The following is a 12,689-nucleotide window of genomic DNA, read 5'->3' on the forward strand; positions in this document are numbered from 1 at the left end:
GGACACCCTTGAAAAACAGCATGAAATAAACTCTACACAGAAACAACAGAATACATCACACATAATCCTTTCCCTTTTTTAAATCAATTTTTTGAACCTTCTGGTAACTATCAAAGGTAACCAATGAGCACGTGCAATTTTTTTTGTATAATTACTAACTCATGATTTTACATATGTATAAGATCTGTTTCAGGCCTTTCCAGTCATTTCCATCGATGCTCAAACTATTCCACAAATTAACCAGTGGGAGCTGCTCTAATTGTTTCCTCTGTCTCTTTTCTTTGACACCTATAATCGTTGATAGCTTTCTTGCTTTTCAGCACAAGATGCCAAAGATCTATTCAACGTATTTTCCACTCAGACCTGGAATCAGTCAGTTTCACAAGGAGGAAAATTAAGTTCTGAGACCAGAATCGAAGCCCCAGAAGTGGTCATTGCTATCGATTTGTTTTTGCTTCTGGAGCTGCTCAGTGAACAGGTATTTACATAATATGTATTTTTAAAAAAGATAAATAAATGAAGGTAGGTTTCTTTGTCAGCTCAGGCTGCTATAACAAATACCATAGACTGAATGGCTTAAACAACAACATTTATTTCTCATAGTCCTGGAGACTGGGAAGTCCAAGATCAAGGTGCCAGCAGATTTGGTGTCTGGTGCGAGCCCGCCTCCTGGCTTGTAGCTAGCCACCATCTTGCTGTAACCTCACGTGAAAGAGAAGAGGTCATTTCTCTCCTGTCTCTTCTTTTGAGGGCTCTCTCTTGTGACCTAATGACCTCCCAAAAGCTCTGCCTCTAAATATATCACACTGGAAATTAGAGCTTCAACAAATGAGTTTTGGGGGGAAACAAACATTCAGTCCATAACAATGAGAATGTGTATTTTTTAGAATAAGAAAAAAATTGTGTATCCAAAATGATATTTCTATTTCAAATGTATGATTACTGTGTATTAATTTATTTGGTTTTATGCTTTTCTTTCCATATTTTCTTATATTGAAAATCTTGGTGACATGACATACACCTAATTACTCGTTTGATTTATCCTAAACCATACACATATAATAATTTCAAAATAACAATACCAATGTCTTTAATAATAAACCTACTGAATGCAGCCTGTGATTTATTTGTGGTAATTTTTATCCTTAGGATATATCTCACTAGCGATGGACTGTAAAAAGATTGCATTTTAATTATTCTTTTCCGTGTGTTTATGTCAACAATTTGTTATGCAATTAGATTCTTTTTTTTTTTCATTTTTAGGAATTGCTTAGCTTTTTATTTCTGAAATAACTATACTTTTTGATTACATAAGGCTTTTCCAGGGTTCCCAAGTATATATATATTTGGACATTCAGTTCCTTTTTCTGTTTCTTGCCCCATAGTAACCATTTTTAAATAGTTTTTGGTTTATCTTTCTACTGCTTCAAAACACAAGTAAATTTATACTTCTATTCCCTATTTGAAAACATTTTTTTAATTTGAAAATTAGAAGGACTTTAAAACATAGTCATATGTTTGCATGACCTGATCCTATAGTTAGACAACTATATCAGATAGAAGATTGATTTTTTTTTTTTTTTTGCGGTACGCGGGCCTCTCACTGTTGTGGCCTCTCCCGTTGCGGAGCACAGGCTCCGGACACGCAGGCTCAGCGTCCATGGCTTACGGGCCCAGCTGCTCCGCGGCATGTGGGATCTTCCCGAACTGGGGCACGAGCCCATGTCCCCTGCATCGGCAGGCGGACTCTCAACCACTGCGCCACCAGGGAAGCCCAGAAAATTGCTTTATTTTGTACTAATATAGACTCAGAGAATAGGACTTCTAATTAGAAAAAGCAAGTATTATGAATCTGTAAGGAAATGTATTGGAATATTATAATACAAATAGAATATGTACTCATATTCATGTAGTGCTTTTCAGTTTATATAGCACTTTCACTATGAATTTATTAATTTGATTTTCACAATAATCTTACGACTTTATCTCCACTTTACAAATCGGAAACTAAGGCCTGGGGACAAAAATGCTTTGTCCAAGGCCTTGCCAGTTACTTGTCAGCTAATTACTGACCGAGGTAGGGGAAGAATTCAGCCTGTCTGCCTCCAATCCATATTGTAATGATGCTGCCTCTCAAATCACTTGCAAATATATACGGAACACTTGTGTCTCAGGCTGTGTCTTCTGTAGTTGTCGTAAGTTACTCCAAGTAAGTTTTCGAAGTAGGAAACCCTCTATTCCCTTTTTGAAGATTCACAATACAAAGTAACATTGTCAAGTCTCTGGAAATGTCTGTATTTTTTGAAATCTGTGTTATGGTGCATTTTTAAATGTTTCCTGATTTCACAAGACCACAGAACACCCTCCTTGGGCACTGTCCCCCACCCTGAACTAGGCCTGAAAAGGTGTCAAAACAGTAAGACTTGTTATTGTTAAAAGCGTGGGTGAATGCACTTCATGGCAGCTTCAATAAGCAGTTATTTTCTTGACATAAACCACGCTTGAGAATTACATTTGGTTTAGATGGACATCTGTGATGTGTGGGAAGCCAAACTTTGAAGATCAATTGTGTTGTAATTTGATTCACTCAGTCCTTTAGCAACTTAACCAGGCCCTAATTAAAACAAAAACATTTACTGGTAATATTTTCCTCATAGAAAATTCACCCCTATTTAGTTAACAGACTAACAGGAGAATCCACAGCAGTTTAGAGTTGCTTCCATGTGTTCCTAGGAACGAGAAACCGTGACAGAGCACGGCCTCAGCCGGAGTCTTCTGCATTTTCTCATCTGAAATGAGGTAAGTTGATGTGGAGATAAATGAGTCTGAGATACAAAGAAGTATTTACCCCTGGAAAATATGCTCTGCACTAAAACAGAGGTGAGTACCAATGCAAGCAGAACAGAACATGTGGAGCTATAAAGCCTTGAGTTTTCAGGAAATTTATGTACAAAGTAATAAAGAATGAATACTACAGTCACTTGATATAACAGGATATTCTTTAGTATCTCAATTTTTTGTTATTTTTATTATGATTATTTCAGGTCAAGTGACCTGTTTTTTTAAGAATAGAGAAAATGCTGTTTTGAAAAAAGAGGAGGCGCTTTAAAACTTGGAGTTTTTTCTCCATTCCTTTTTTTTTTTCCCCAGTATCACAATGTTTATTGATAGATACAAGTATATAAAATCAGGGCATGAACGTGACTTGATAAATTAAGTAGACTTAATTTCAATACTATAATAAGAGGGACCAATTCAAATTCTCACCATTTGTTTCACACCCACAAAGACCACTTTAAGGGCATTTACGATCTCTCAGAACTGGTCAATTTTGTACAAGTAAACCCTGTTTCTTTTTAAAAGACTTGTACACTTGCCCAGGCTCAAGGATATTAAAATCTAGCACATAAAGCCCAGTGTAGAAACACAGGCAATATACTATTACGGCAACAACCATCAATTACAGTTAAAAAATTTTCTGTAACAACCAAATGGATAATCAAATATTGCAACAACTCAGGTATTACTGAGCAAAGTGCATTTCTACAGTATTCAGTGTTGCTATTCAGTTTTCTAACTTAAAACAGCCTATGATAACTGGCAGCAAAGAAGGTCCTTGCAATAGACTACCTCTGCTTGAGAACTTATGATGTAATTATTGCATGCTGCTAATATACTATCTAAACATTAAAGATACTCCTAAAATATTTGATGGTAGACTATGATTAAGACTTTACACTACAAAAAAGCCTTATGCAGAAGGAAATCCTAACTGACGTGCTTCTGCTTTAAATATTGTGAAAACGTTACAGCGAGATGAATTTTCGCAGTGGTTAGGTCAAATGCAGTAGCATCATAGCAAAAGTACGCTTTGCACAATTTAAGGCTTCGGCTGGTTTCTTTTCGCCAGCTTCTTCTTCTGATTCTTCTTCTTCAGCAGTTTCTAGCCAGGTTAGCCACTGATTCATGTGGAACAAAGCCTTGCCTTTCCCTGGAAACTCTTGGGTTATATCTTCTTTCCAAGCCAAGAAAGCTTCTCCTTCAATAACCTCCATGTCATGGAAGTGAACAAAAAAGCAGAGTAACATGCCTTTAGGGAAGTTGCTGTTGTAGCAGTGCACCTGAAGCGCATAGAGGGCACTGACTTGTAGATCAACGTGAACATGAAGAGATTTCTGCATTACTGGCTTGAAGGAAAGAAGCAGTTGTTTTTCCTGCTCTAACTGTTCTGTGGAAGGAGCAGAGGAAGAATCTGTTTCATCACTGGGTGGGTTTACTTCACTAGAAATGTACTGTAAGAAGCTAGTCATTAAGATGTTCACAAATCCTTTATCTGCATGAAGTTTGGGAGAGCTGTTATCTTTAATCCACTTATATATGGTTAGAGGAGATGAACCCAACTTTATTTGCTTTAACAGTTCCTTCTCCAATTTGAGGAGTGGGAATAAGAAACTCAGTCCCTTTCCTTCCAAGATCTCCAACATGCAGTCCTTATTCCGATCAATTTCTGGGAGCATTTTCTGCATATTGACCTTGCTTTGTTGGAAAAGCTCTGTTAACCATTCTCAATCTTGTAATTTAGCTAATTGCTGAAGACAGAGTAAGAAGAGAGGAAAATGGGTGCCACTTTCCAGTGGTTGAGCTAGTTCTGAAATGCTCAGCAGCTCTGAAATGATAGCACGAGCTGCAAACTGTGCTAAATATGATTTCACCAAGGGGATGTCAACCTCCAGTTTGGGGCACTGGTCCAATACATTCAGGAGAGACTGCATGAAGTTGTCACTTATGGCCATCCCTTCCTGTTTGAGGAAACTGATCAGAGAACTTGCTTTTTCTTTATCTTCATCACTTCTGTCGAGTGACAGGATGATTACTTAGCTTAACATCTTGGGGAGAAAGTGTTTAGGAGACCTCATCTCTCTTACACCACTGACAGCTTCGTTTGCATTTCCACTATTCAGATATTCGGTTACAACAGTTTTGGTTAATTTAAGCAGCTCTTCCTTTGATGGTGGTGGCTTTTTACTGGTCTTGTTAGGCTTTTCCTGAATAAGTGGTGGATTACTTTTGAGCCCAAGCTGAGGTGTCTGTCCCAGAGGTGGTGTCTGAGTGCGTGGTGGTGGTGCACTAGAAGGAATCACAGTTATCTGGCACTTGACTTTTATTCATTAGGAAAGACTGAGCAGGCCTCAGGCTAATCTCATCTGCATTAAGCTGTCCTTTCTTAGAAAACCGAGGTGGCATATCCTTCGACTGTCCTTGCAGCTGGGATAAGAGTCCCTGACTCTCATTATGGTAGAGCTGGCTTAGCCCCTGGTTTTCATAAACTTGCCTCCCATCTCCCCAAACTGCGATTGTGTGGGAGGTATGATGTGTCCCCCATGGCCATTGAAGAGTTGATTTGAACGATGACGCCCCATGGTGCGTGAAAATCTATCCTGGATAACTCCTGGACCAGTACCGATTCCGCTACCTGGCATTTGTCCAAACATATCAGCGAGTCCTCCAAGTGGGTCCCTATCCATTTTCATCCTGGGTGGCATGAAAGGTCCCTCCAGAAAGAAGTCACTTCTCATCCCTTGAGCCACGGGAGCAGGAATAAACACTCCTAGATCTTCTACTGCATCTTGACGGATTTGATTGATCGTCTTTGGTCCACTGTCAAGAAAAGCCTTGCGAGGAACCCAATGGTGTTCTCTCAACTCTACGGTATCCTGCAGCAGGAAACGAATCCTCGCCGGCAATTCCTTACTTAACATCAAGGAGCACATTCGGGCAAAGTACTGATCCATTAAGGACTTGGCTCTTTCTTGGTCTAACCTAGGTCCCACTCTCCTCACTAACTGACAGAGGCACTCCAAATCCTCTCCCATATCTTTGAGTTGGACTCTCTTCTTTTTTTCCAAAAGTGTTTTGATGCACTTACGAAGGATAGATTCATGAATAAGATCAAGCTTTCCAGGTTATCCAGTGAATTTGATGTTCCCCAGCATCTTGGTCTTAGCAATGGCTCTCTGTTCCTTCTCCTTGGGGAGGAGGGGATTTTCACACTTATCACAGACATCAACATTTCTGGTTCGGTTTTCAAATTCCTCTTGTAATTTGGAAATTAGGAGGCGTCTGAATGTTGTGCTTTGCTTCTGTCCTGGCTGACCCTCTGCTGCTGGGCCATCGAAGTTTGGTGCATCTTCTGCCAATCGCAGACATAGCTGAGCATACAGTGAGCTATACTTTGGCTCTTCTAGGGCTTTGTCCACCGTCAGCAGTATGACCCCTTTAAGGATGAGTTTACACTCTACACCCACATTGAGGAGCTCAAGGCATAGCTTGTCAAACTTCTCAGGAGTGAGCTTCCTGAGTATGCCTCTTACTTTCCTGAAGATTGCATCATGTCGTTCTTTTTCATTTGCGGAGTTGTTTGCTGCGGAGTCGTCATCTCGTCTAGTGCTTCGTGCAGGAATGCGCGTTTTGCCCTGGCGTTCTCCCCAGGAACTCGCTGTTGCCAGCAGTCTTGGGATAATGCTGAGGTGCCCCCCCTACTTCCTCCTCCGCCCGAAGAAGCACTGGAACGAGAAGCACCCCCTTCTGCAATCGCACTCTCCACTTTGGCGGCTTGACAACCAAGACTCTTCAAAAGAATAATATTAATGGATGGGGTGGGGAGGGAAGGGGTGGAACAAATGAAAAACCTTCACCGAGAACTCAGCAGCTGCCACTGCAGCTGCCGCCTCAGGATCCGGTTGTGGGGACAGGGAAGGGAGGGGGAGGGGAACGGAAAACAAAAGAAGTGGGGGGAAGGGGGAGGAAGGAGTCGGGACTGGCCTGAAACTCTCAGCTCAGAGGAGTCGCTGCTGCAGCCGCCACCTCCATAGAGCTCCGGCTCGCTGCTGGCCTCCATTCTTAATTTCTGAGAAATTTCCTTGAGAATTTAAACTTTTTTTTTAATTTTTTTTTTTTTTAAGTACAGTTACATATAGACGTAGAAAAAAATCTCTGGGGATTTGTATGGCCCTCGGGGGGCTAAACTGAAAACAGTTTTCTTGGATGAGTTCTTAAATACAAAGGGGAATTAACTGCAGTATGGGTTTTTTCCTTTACCATTAAGGTAATGTTAATTCACTCAAAGACCACAAAATTACTGTTTACCAAGTGCTCTGGATTCTGATAGGCTCTTTGGGAGATACAGTCCAAATGTAGAGAATTCAAGGTTCATGGTCGCTGCTGTCAATTCGGTGGCATTCCAGTGGGATGACAAGGTACACAACTGTGATAAGATTAGTATTAATACAAGGGGAGCAATGAAGTTACTTGTTGTGATGAAGTACTGGGTGGATTTTAGACAACTATAGGAACTTTGGAGAGAGAGATATATGCCTGGAGGAGTATAGTAGAGACAGTTTTTGTGGTAAGTGTGATACTTGAGTTGAGCAATGAACAAAGGAACCCTTGGGTAGCAGGCGAAGAACAGAGAGAACATCCTGTGCAGGTGGGCTGTGTTAGCAGCGGCAGGAGAAAGTAACCCTCCACCCCCACCCCGCGTTAGAGTCTGGGGATGAGTAATAGCAGAGTTTGTGTGTAGGATGCATGGAGAGAAAGTTCTAAGGGAGAAACACATGATTGTTGATGCACCAAGAAGGACACATTTCATCTGCGTAGTATTAATGCTCAGAATGTTGAAACTGAGTCTAACTATCCAAATTGTAGCACATTCTGGAAAACCACTGTCCTGGACCTTTAAAAATGTCAACATTGTGAATGACAAACAAGGATGGGAGACTGTCCCAGATTAAAGGAGGTTGAAGAGACATGACATGTGTGACCCTAGATTGTAGCCCAGAGAGGAAAAGTAAAGTAAAAAAACCAAGGACGTTATTGGTATAATTGGGCAAATTTGAAAATGGACGTGTATTAGAAAATGGCATCGTATTACTGTTATATTTCCTGAGTGACATAATTGTATTATTATATAGGAGAATGCCTTCATTCGTAGGAGATTTGCATTTAGGGATGAAGTGTTATGATATCTGCAAGTAATTCTCAAGTGGTCAAGAATATATTCGTGCACACACACACACACACACACACGCACACACAGGCGAGAAACAAGTTCAGCAAAAGCTTAACATTGAGGAATCCAGACAAAGGGCCTATGGGTGTTTCTCTTACTATTTTTGCAACTTTTCTGTAGATTTCAAAATTTTCAAAATAAAAAGGAAGGGGAAAATAACTTTTCTGTGAACATTTGGATGTTCATAATTTTTTTGTTTTACAACTTCTTTTATTTACTTGATACTCATTGAACATGTTAGTAAATGCCCTCAGGGCTATATCACTCAGTTTGTGCTGGTTATTTTTGTGGAAACATTTGCTTTATGATCATGATTAACACATTTTAATGTAGTGTGAGCGCATTGTATTCCTGAAAATGACTGGATAACTATGTACCATCTTTTCCCCCTTGAGTGATAGACTCATGTGACACAGCAGGCTTTTCAAAGGGTCCTAATCCTCACCACCATTATAAGACAACTTCTTATAAGCATTCTACTTTTTTTAGGTGTTCATGAAATAGTGTGGACTGATTCTCTATGAAATAAATAATCAATGCCTTTTTTTTTTTTTTTTTCGGTACGCGGGCCTCTCACTGTTGTGGCCTCTCCCGTTGCGGAGCACAGGCTCCGGACGCGCAGGCCCAGCGGCCATGGCTCACGGGCCCAGCCGCTCCGTGGCATGTGGGATCTTCCCGGACCGGGGCATGAACCCGTGTCCCCTGCATCGGCAGGCGGACTCTCAACCACTGCACCACCAGGGAAGCCCCCCTATTTTTTATATATGTATTGTATGCCTATAACTTGGCCAAGTGCAATTCTTGCCTTCAGGGAATGTGTACAATTACTGATAATATATGCCTGGCCAGTTTACTCCAGGGCATGTCAGGCAATAGGGGATGATGATTTTTATGTGCCTCAGGAGTGATGAGAAAAGTGGTGTGATTTTTCTGATAACAGTGAGATTTTGGAGAAACACACCTGGATGAATTGCATTGAGGCCAAAGATTTGGGCTGTTCCCAGGGAATTATGGCTTCCAGAAACTGCCAGCAACGGGTAATTCTCCTTATTTAGGGCTGTGCTGAGTGCCTTCCCCTTTAATCATTCCATCCGAAGAGCTTGGGCCATACCAGTTCTTTGGTAACGTGGTCTCTGCTGGCATCTGGAAGGAGTCACTTTTTAACAGGCTTTCCATCTGCTAAGATGATTAATGATACCTGCTCAAACGGCTAGAGCTGTTTTTCCTCGCGGAGTTTGTGGGCGTGTGCTGACTCATGCACCCTCTGACCCCATGTCCCCATTGTGATCTGGAGCATGTACTTCCAAGAGGACTGGTCAGGTGACTGCCAGGCTATACCCATGGAACAAAACCAAGTTAAATGTTGCACAACCTAAAAACTTGGCTGTGGAAGTGCCACACTCCAAATTATAAATCCATCCCTTTTTTTTTTTTTTTAATGAGAATTATCAGTTCGTTTCATCTGGTTTTACCTTCCATGGGGGGAAGTTAAGCAAATTCATCTCCCCATTCAACAGGGTCCAAATAATGCAGCCACAAAATTAAAGCAACATGGGCACTATTGTAAACTGAAATCACGGTTCACTTTACAATGTAAACCTGATAACCAAAAAGAATTGATCAGAAGGTGGATATGGGGTTCATTTATTTAAAACATTCAGAACCCTGATATCCCCTAAATTAGGATACAGAGAAATACAAAACAAAATAGTAAAACAACAACCACAAAACACAATCGTGAGGAAAGGTTTCACAGGACGAGATTTCAGGAGCTGACTGACTAACAGGTGGATCCAGTGTTCTGTTGACTGCAGAGCGTGTGGTGGACTAGACACGGCCAGGCTGTGGGGTGCCAAAGCTAGAATTGTAGCGAGTGCATTCTAGTGTGATCTGAGATGGAGTAGCACACACCAAAGAAGAGAATAAACATGGAAGGTTAGGAAAGGCAAGGTCTAATGATGTAGAAGAATGATTTTAATCCACACAATATTATAAAAAATTATTAAAGGATTTAATTTCAGAATGAAGTTACTGGGAACTTCAGGTTGAATAATTAAAACTGATTATTTCCAACTTGCTTTCCATACTTATTGGAAGTTTATAATGAAAGGTATACACATATATTTTAAAAGAAATTCTACAAACCAAGTCTCCATTTCAATGTTAGATATTGGAAAAAGAACAGCAAATTAAATCCAAAGAATATAAAGGGAAGAAAATGATAGCATAAAAGATTAATGGAACAGAAGAAACACACAATAAAAGAGATTAATAAAGTCAAACTTGCTAAATTGAAAAGATTAGTAAAATTGCTGAACCCTTAGCAAATGTGTTTGATGGTGAAAGATTGAAGACCTCCATCATATCAGAAACAACGCTAGGATGTGCTGTCACTACTTTGTGTCCTAGTATACTGGAGGCCCCAAGCAACGCGGTAAGAAAAAGACAACACTTTAATGTTAGCACAGTAGGAAATAGGCATTATTTGCATAAGATATAATCAAAAAGTTGAGATTTTATACATAAATAGTATCAACTAATGAGAGAATTTAGCAAGTGTGCTGATTTTAGCCAGTGTACAGAAATCATTGCATTTGCATATACCAGTAACACAGGTAGAAATTAAACTTGAAGAACAAGATACTATTTAAGGCAATATAAATAATCCAAATACTTAACTCTAGGTGCAAGAACTCTGTGTAGAACATTGTAAAATATTCTTTAGAGGAATTAAATACGATCTAAATACTATTGAATTCATGAATTGTAAGACTCAATCTTGTAAAGGTGGTAATTTTAAGAAAATTGATTAATACTATTCCATCAGAACCCCAGCAGATGTTTGTTGTTTTGGGGGTCTGGTTTGTTAGCTTCAGTGTGTGTGTGTGTGTGTGTGTGTGTGTGTGTGTGTGTGTGTGTGTAAATTGAAAAACCAGTTTTCATTTTGAAGTTGGGAGTCGATTTTTCTACAAGTCTCACCACACTTTTTCCTAGTGTCTTGAACAATGTGTAAACCCCAAGCACTGCACCAACAGCACCTAATGGTAAAATGGGCCCGTTTGTGTATCCGCAGGTCTCCATATGCCCACGTGCATGGTATGCTCACTATGATACCACAGTGTGCTTCTGCTTCTATTCTAATGAGTCATTCACTGCTTAATTCTCTTCTAAGTTAAGAAATCCATGCATGTGTCGTTGAGTGGTTTTGCTTTAAAGTTTATATAGGTCTGTGGTGGAAAATTGTGCTTAATAATTTTATGAAACTATTAAGTTAAAACAAATACATGATACTTTAACTGAAATTTGTGTTCTTACATATGAAGCATCATTATTCTACTTTCTTCATTGGTTGCTGCGACAGGAGAAACTGAAAAATATGGCTTCTACCCACATTCAAAAAGCAGATCAAGACTCTACTGCTTTGTCTGGTAAGTACTGATTTTCCACCGTGTTTGTCTGCCCTCTAGTGGTTACAGAGCAAAGTCCAAAGAAAAATTCCACAGGTCAGAATCAGGTGATTTAGTTTTGAGAAAATATTATTATTATTTTAGTTCAGCCTGGCTCTCTGTGTAACGTATTACTACATTTAGAAATCTGGGACAGGTCAATAGCCTAGACATTGGCATACACTTGTACAGTGCTGTTATATATGGTGTTATCAAGTGTGCAAGATTTTTAGTTCAATACTAAAAGACTAGTATCAAAATAATTTATACGTTGGTAAAAAAATAACAATGGAACCCAGTCAAAATGATAATTATAGATAAAATTTTTGAACCCTTACACCTGGTGCTAAGCACTTTCCATACGTTATCTGATTTTATCTACACAGCAATTATGGAAGCAGGTCACCATTTTACAGATAAGGAAACGGGCTTAATGTGGCTAAGGTCAAATATATGACATCACTTATATGTGGAATCTAAAAAATAAAACCAACTAGTGAATATAACAAAAAGGAAACAGACTCACAGGTATAGAGAACAAACTAGTGGTTACCAGTGGGGAGGGGGAAGATACAGGTAGGAGGTTAAGAGGTACAACTACTAGGTATAAAATAAATAAGCTACAAGGATATATTGTACAACACAGGGAGTGTAGCCAGTATTTTATAATAACTATAAATGGCGTATACCCTTTAAAAATTGTGAATCACTGTGTTGTACAACTATAATTTATAATATCGTACATCAACTATATATCAATTTTAAACGTTTTAAAAAGGTCAAATATAAACCATAATAATAGCTAACATTTTTAAAGCAACTTTTAAGTGCCAGAAACTCTACTAAGCACTTTGTATGTCTGTATTAGGTAAGGTTCAGGGTAGGAAACAGAAGCCTCTCCAGAGATTTAAAGTGGAAGTGGGTAGAGACAGAGAGTGCAGCCCTTACAGTCAGGGAAGGGCCAGGGAAGCAGGTTATCGGGTGGCTGGGATGCCCGCCGGGACGACACAGGCCCAAGGAGCTCCCACTTCTGAGGTTGGCCCCGACATAAGGCCACAGGTCTCACAAGACTGAAAAATCCGGACAGTGGACTGGAACTCAGCTGCAGGAAACCTCCGAGTTCTGACACCTTGCTTGCCAGCACAGACGGCTGAGCTGCAGGGACATGGCCTCTC

At 39.9% G+C, this 12,689-nt stretch overlaps 1 pseudogene; it reads right to left on the bottom strand.

Moving 5' to 3' along the window:
• Positions 1-3,435: 3,435 nt before the first annotated feature.
• LOC101324888 (eukaryotic translation initiation factor 4 gamma 2 pseudogene) lies at positions 3,436-6,898 on the bottom strand (annotated as a pseudogene).
• Positions 6,899-12,689: the final 5,791 nt, after the last annotated feature.

This window comes from Tursiops truncatus, chromosome 1, assembly GCF_011762595.2.
Source record: "Tursiops truncatus isolate mTurTru1 chromosome 1, mTurTru1.mat.Y, whole genome shotgun sequence".
NCBI classification, from domain to species: Eukaryota; Metazoa; Chordata; class Mammalia; order Artiodactyla; family Delphinidae; genus Tursiops; species Tursiops truncatus.